This window comes from Octodon degus, unplaced genomic scaffold, assembly GCF_000260255.1.
Source record: "Octodon degus isolate 3935 unplaced genomic scaffold, OctDeg1.0 scaffold00080, whole genome shotgun sequence".
Classification (NCBI taxonomy): Eukaryota; Metazoa; Chordata; class Mammalia; order Rodentia; family Octodontidae; genus Octodon; species Octodon degus.
Genome location: NW_004524656.1, coordinates 5,504,564 through 5,512,015, shown reverse-complemented (window position 1 = coordinate 5,512,015; position 7,452 = coordinate 5,504,564).

The following is a 7,452-nucleotide window of genomic DNA, read 5'->3' as shown; positions in this document are numbered from 1 at the left end:
ATGGACCAGGCACAGCAGAGGTTCTCAGTACCTCACAAGGACTGCTACCAGCTGGAACAGTCAGACCAATGCCTCAGTGAATCAGCTGGCCTTAGAGCAGAGAGGAGGGCCTGGGGCAAGAAGAAGAGCCGGACACTCGGGATTCGAAATCCAAATAGCCCTGCCCCTGCTGACACCTCTGGCTGCCAGGGGCTGCCCTGGGCCCTGCCCTCCTTCTGCCCTAGGGAGTGGCTGTGCTGTGCTCAGGTCTGGACCAGTCGTGTGGCCTCCCCACCTGGCATTGATGGATGCTGAAGCAGGCTGCTGTGAGGGCCGCAGCCAGGATCAATACTCTAATCAACACCACACGGAACCCTCCAGCGCTGGGTCCCCACCCCAAGGTAGGGGTGGGATAGGTGTTGAGAGTCACCCCGAGGCCAGGAAATTAACCACAAAGGCTGAGAACTCTGCAGGACAAGTAATTGAATCAGTGTGGAGCATCGGACACAAGCACGCAGAGCACAGAGACCAGATGCTGAGCAGCCTCTGCAGCTCACATGGGGGCCTCCCGTGCTGCCCCAGCACCTCCCACCCTGTGGTCCTTCTGCCCACATGGACTCCCTGCGGCAGGCCCCACTGCTTTCTGTGACAGTTCAGTAACCTCCCAGTCCCTCCCCCATCCAGTGTCCTTCCTGATCCTGCATCTGGGGCTCCACATAGTCTGCAGCCCCACTGTGGCACCCCCACCCCCACTCTTCCCTCTGTGTGAAGCTCCGGCCTCTCACCAGCCTGGTGCCTTTTGTGCGGGGCAGAGTGTTAGGCTGCAGCTCTTACTCTGAAGTGCTGCTGGGTCCTGCTTACAAGGTGTAGGCCCCTCTCTCTTGAAGGACCACCTGGGCTGTATGCCTGAGAGCTGAAGAGTTTGGCGGGTTCCCCACTGTGTCCTCTATGTACCTTTGGAGCCAGCCTCTCTCTCCTGTCAGCCCAGGCCTGTCCACCCGACTCCGATTTGGGAAGAAGAAGCAACTCCCTGCGCACCTGCCCCAGGGGATGAGTCCTGCAAGTGTCCCAGCTGGGAAAGGCCAGATCCTGGTTACAGCCCTGCGGGGCTTCGCTTTGTGACCCAGGTAGCATTCACCTCACCTCACTGAGCCTCTCTTAGCTCAGCTGCACAGGAGCAGTCTGCCTTCATGGCCCTCAGGGCACTTCTAAGGGCGGAAATGTTGTGGTGCTTTCTAATGGCCTGTGAAGGCTCAGCTCAGGGGGACAGTACCAGGGCTGGGCTTAAGCCCACGCTGCTGACTCTAGGCCTCATCCACCAAACTCCACAGCCTGCTTAAGACAGGAATGAAAGCCAGGATGGACAGGGCAGACTGCCAGGAGTCAGGAGGTGGACTTTGGCTGGACCCTCCCCCCCACAAATTTGTATCTTCCTTTGTCATCTTTCATCTGGCTCTTGCACACAATTCTGGGTGGCCTCAGAAGTCTGTGGTTGTGTTTAGGATTAGATCCTGGAAGTAGGGGGTGACCACTGGTCTGGCTGAACAGGGCAGTAGGGCAGTGTCTGTGGCCCTAACTGGCCCCGTGGCCTCAGTGTCACTCTTCACCCGGTGTTCAAAGCTGCTCCTGCTGAACCCTGTTTAATCCTCTCCCCAAACCACCTAGAAGGTCACAGATAAAAGAGATGTTAGAAGATTACAGGTAAGATCACCGAACCTCAGAGGGGGCGTGACCAGACAGATGAAGGTCGCAGGGCAGTGGGAGCTGGAGCCTGACCCCGGGCCACTGCTGTTTACACCAGATGGTGGTTGGCAAAGCGGGTTCCTGGGGCCCTAAGGCCTGTAGAGAAGCCCTGGGGGTCTTAGTGGGGGAAGATAACGGAGGCCAGAGTGATCAAGAGTCCATTTCCTCCTCCTCTTTCTGTTTTAGCCAGTACTACTCCTTTCTCTTTGGTCTGAATTTAATTTTTGGAGGAAATATATAGAAAATAGAATTCTGTTGCAAAAAAGTGTGAAAGCTGTTTCCTTGCACACACTGCCCAACTGACCCCTAAACACAACCTGCTCAGCCCTTCCCTTTGTCCCCTGTCCCTGTGTGCTGTCCTCATCTGCCCCTGAATAGCTCTCTGCTCTTCAGGCCACATCCCTCTGGACATCTCTTACCTCCTCTCTGCAATCAGCGTCAGCCCTGTAACCAGCCAGCCCTAATGGCTGCTCTGCTAAAGAGATAATGGACAGGGCCTTTGTCCCAGGCATCCATTTGGTGTTTAACAGCCACCATCTCTGAATTTGCCTTATAGGTCTTGGATAGAAGCCAGGAGGTGTTCCTGGACAAGGAGGTTCCCATAGTTTCTGCCTCCCGCTGTGATCCCAGTGCCTGCTCTGCTGCCTGGCAGGGTCTGAGAAGACAGAAGGGTCAGGGAGTGGGAAGGGCACGGGCTGGAGCTGCCTGGCCGCTAAGCTGAGTTCTGCCCTACCTTGGATGAGCTTTGTGCCTTTCCCTGCTTGGAAATGTGGCTGCCAGTGACAACACCTCTTCCTGCCCTTCCTAGGGTAGGTGTGAGGGTGCCTGGTGAGATGCGGTGCACACTGGTGCCTGGGAGATCCGTGCTCAGCCTATCAGCTGTGGTAGGCGAGGAGGGAGAGGTGGGCAGGGTGCTGTGGATGATTCATGTGGCCCGAGGCCCCCCAGAATCCATGCTTTGTCCACTGTAATCACCACATTCATCCTGCAAGGCAGCGACTCTCAGGGGCCCTGCCTAGGTGGAGAAAGGGGACTCACAGGAGGCCCGCATCCCTTTCCTCTGGGGCTTACCTTGTTAAGAGGCCGACCTCCAATCCCCTGCCTCCCTGAGCAGCAGCTAAGCTGAGCAAGGGTGCCGAGTCCTGCTTGTTTCTAAGCCACTTCCGGGCTCCCTGCAGAGGGCACCTGCCGCCATGCCAGGCCAGCCCGCTTCCTAATCAGACAGCACCTTCTTCGGTGTCTCCTCCAAGCCCTCTTCTTCCAGAACTGTCCATAGAGGCAACATGTCCCTCCATCTGTTCTGTTTGTCCTTAGTCTGGCTGGAGGGCTGACCTAGTTTAGGGGTAGCTGGCTGGGAAGGGTGTGTGTGTGTGTGTGTGTGTGTGTGTGTGTGTGTGTGTATGTCTGTCTGTCTTTGTGTGTGTGTGTGTGTGTGTGTGCATGCACATGCATTTTGGGGAGTGTGTGAAACAGGGAACACACAGTGGGGTGTGATGAGTACCAGAACTGGTTGCAGAACTGGGAGTCCCGATGGGGCTCTGTGGATTAAAAGTACATGGGGTTAAAACCAGCATAGACTCCACAGGATGAGCACTCCTTCAGAGCCATCTGACGGGATGACAGCATCCCAAGTGCAGACTCAGGAAAGCAGTGTCCTGGGCAGAGCCTGGGGAAGGGCTTTCTCCTCCCAGGGTTAAGGGGCCTTGTCACCCCTGGCTGTCTGCAAAGGCTGCCATCTGGAATTGTGCAGGCCCCTCAGGCCCCCAGGCAATAAATGCTCTGTGGATAGACACTGTCCTGGGCCTAGGAGTCCCTCTCCTCTTAACTCTGGGGTCCTCTGTGGGAGCCGTGGAGAAGCAGTTCAGGTCTTGAGCTAGTTCAAGATTGGAGGACAAATCCTGCGCTGATCAGCTGGGGAACTGGGGCAAGTTGCCTAACCTCTCGGAGCCTCACTCTCCTCTTCAGTGAACAGAGACTCACGCTGTGTCACCGTGGTCTCCTGGGATCTTGGAGAGGCTGCAGAAGGCCTTTCCATACGGGGTCTGTTCTTTCGGGTGCCAAGGACAGTTATTTCTGCCTATTGGCTGATTGAGCAGATGAGATGATGGGTCTCTTCAACCCCTCACACGGTTCAGGCACTCAGTGGGAGTCCAGAAGAGCAACAGTGGGCAGTAAATAAATGGCCTGCTCGTTCCAGGGGCTGACCCCCAGACACTGGCCAACCTTGGCAGGCTGCTCCCCACTGCTGTCAGTGGGCCCAGGAACACCTTATCTGGGGTGTTTTGTCTTCCAAGGTCCCTTTGTCCATTCATACCAGCCACTGATTAAGTGCTTGTCAGAAGTGGGGTCAGTCTGTCTCAAGGACTGAATATCCCAGGATTACTATTTGGGTTTTGGCAGGACTATATGCCTGGGCTGGGACACAATCTATGTGACATTTGGCTCTGGGGGCTGTAAAGTCAGCCTGAGTCCCAACCTGCTGTCTGGTACGCAGGCAGAGGAGCTACAGCTGTGGGACCAAGAAGCTGGCAGGAAACTGGAGCCACTGGCTGCCTGTGCTGGTGTGGGAGGGAGGGGTGCCCAGGAAAGCCGCTTCTCAGCCTCAGCCTGGAGTGGGTGGGTGCTGGTCCTCAGGTGTGGGGTGTCCCTGTGGGTCAGATCTGGACTTCGCTACTGGCCAGGACTGGAGTCCACAAAGGGTGAGGGGATTTGGGCATTGAGTTCCCAACCTAATATTCCCGTCAGGGTTCTCAGGTCTGATCGGACATCAGAGAGAGTTCCTCTCCAGCTGGCAGCTGTGGCTTCTGCCATCTTCTGAACAGATTTCCAGTCTTTCTCAGGGTCTTCAAGGTGCTCAGGGTCTCACTACTAGATCAGACTCCTAGTGATTCTCCTATTTAGAGCCTTCCAAGTGCTGGGATTACAGGCATGCACCACCATGCCTAATCTCAGTTGCAGTCTCAGCATGCCCCAGGGGCGGGGCCAGCATGGCAGGCCTAGGGATCAAACCCCTGGCCCCTGTGCCTGCTTGCAGGTACTTTAATCCGCTGAGCTATTTGGTCGGCCCTTCTCCAGCTTCTTTCTTGATATCCATCTCCACTGTGGTGCCTGCCACTATTCATCTTTATGTTCTTCTAACAAGAGTCTTGGGCTACCCACCAATCTGCAGCAGGCAGTAGCTGAAAGTTTGAGGCTTTCCTGGTGCTGCCCGTGGTCCCGCACCTCCACGCGAGAGAACACATTTCTGCTCCATTAAGCCAGCTGGTAAAATGCGTGCAGAGGTTGGTGATGGGAGCAGGAGCCGCTGCCACATAAAACATGCAGAAAATGAAACACTTGGTTTCCTCCTAGACCCAGTAAGGGCCATTCTGTTCTGTATCATCAGCCATCGGAGCACAGGGCTGGAATGGAACAAGAGCCCCCGTCCTATCACGGCCTGTGGATAAATAGCCCGGCTCGTGGCAAATAAAATGGGGAAGTTGAAATACAGTGGCCGTTTAGTTCAAGTTGGATATTAATAGCTTTGGGAACAAGCTCAAAAGGAAATGGGAGGGGAAGGAGAAGGGAAAAAGGAAACTGTGAACACCATTAACATCCAATTTCCTCGGAGAATCAGAAGAACATTTGAGGCGCTGGTCTCTGGTCTCAGGAGCCTGGGAATGGCGAGAAGAGGGAGGGGAGGCTGCTGTACTGCTGTTGAAAAGAGGCCAGTGCTGCATCCTTCCCAGAAAGCAGCTCTTACTGTGGGAGAGTGAGGTAGCCAGGGCCCAGGCACCTGGGGATGCTGCTTGGGAAGCAAGGGCTTGGCACTGAGGTGTTCTTTGTGTGTCCCTGGCACCTCATATCCCTAGCTTCAGTTACTCCTGACCCTTACTCATTTCTTTTCTCTTTTCAGTATTGAGAATTAAACCCAGGACCTTTTTGTGCCTCTAAGCCGTATCCATAGCCTCTGCCCCTTACTTATGACATAGTGGGCAATGCTCTATGGTCAACCTACAAATAGTCTTGTTCATGGTCTTCCTCTCACTCTTGTTGGAGGGAACAACATGGCCATATCTTTGTAGCTATGCCATTAGGACCCTGGGTCCGGAAATCACATCCCAGTGCTTGTCATGGCAGCCATCAGCCAACAATGTGCCTACTCGGGGCATAAGGGGGGCGCTCCTTCTGGGACAGGGGCCAACTTTCTTGGCTTACTGATGCCCCAGGAGGACCCAGGCATAAAGCCAGTGGTTGGTCCTGAAACCTCAGACCTCCTCCCAGCTTTCTCTGCACTGCGATAGTCTCCCTTCCTCCCAACTTTCTGGAAGTGCTTCCTTAGAAAGTCACATGACTCTGAATCCCTTCCTAAGGAGGCTAGACCTAAGACCAGCTGGGCAGCCTGCCCAGGATAGTTAACTAACTCTCTGAGCCCCAGTGCCCTCATCTGTGAAATGGGGAGTAAGGGCTGACCAGACTGCAGAAGGAGTAAATCATATCTCATAGGTGAGCTTTTCTGCCCTGTTAGGGACTTAGATTAGTGTTGCACAAGCTTCTGCACCAAATTACCAAGAACTCAATGGTTTAAAAGATTGCACATGTATTATTCTGCATTTTTGGAGGCCAGAGATGATATTAATTGGACTTTTATTACTGAAACAAAATGCCTGAGAGAATCAACTTAAAAAGAGGAAAAGTTTATTTTGGCTTATGGTATCATCAGAAATTTTAAGCCCCAGTCAACTGGTCCAGTTGCCTTTGGGCCTATAAAGAGACATTATATCATGGTAGAAGCATGTGGTGAAACAAGCTGCTTTCCTCATGGTAGTGAGGGGAGCAAAGAGAGAGGATGAAAATTAGAACGTTAGAAGCCTCTTGATGGGCATGCCTCCAGTAGCCCGACTTCCTCTCATTAGGCTCCACCTCTTGAAGGTTCCACCACCTCCCAGGATTACCACGGGCTGGCAACCAAGCCTTCAGTACATGGACCTTTGGGGCATATCTCACATTCAAACTGCAGCAGAAATCCAGAACCTCACTGGGCTAAGATGATGTTCTTGTTTCAGATGCTCCAGGAGAGACTCCATCGCCCTGCCTGTCAGTCCCCGGAAGTTGCCCCTCCTTGGCTCTGCAGCCCCTTCCTCCCGCATCAGAGCCATGAGACCCAATGAAGTATTTCCCACCCGCATCACTTGATGCTCACTTTCCTGCCTCTCTTGCTCATAAGAACTCTTGTGATTACATTGGACCCACCTGGATAATCCAGGATAATCTCCCCATCTCAAGATCTTTAACTTAATCATATCCGCAAAGTCGCTTTTGCCATGTAAGGTAACATCATACCAGGTTCTGGAGATTAGGACATGGACACCTCAGGAGGGGTATTATTCTGCCTCCTGCAGTATCCAGTGGACCTAGCTCGCTGTATATTTATTTCCTCTCCTTAGGCATGCTGTCTCTCTCCTTGGAGACTATTTCTGCCTCTTTAAAGATCATTGTGAGGATTAAAGGATATAATGGGTGTGAGGGGATTTGCTCTCCTTCTCCCTGCCTGCCTATGTAAAAAGCTTTCTGGAAACACCTCTATCAGAGAAGAATTTGGGCTGGTCCTGGGCACGGGGATGAGGGCACAGCTTTTGGGCATGGCTGTGGTAGGATGAGGGATGCTAGGCCATCATTTATCTATTATCCGCCTACAGCAGGTCTGTTTGGTTCTAATTTCAGGGAGGGATGGGGAAATGGATTGAAATG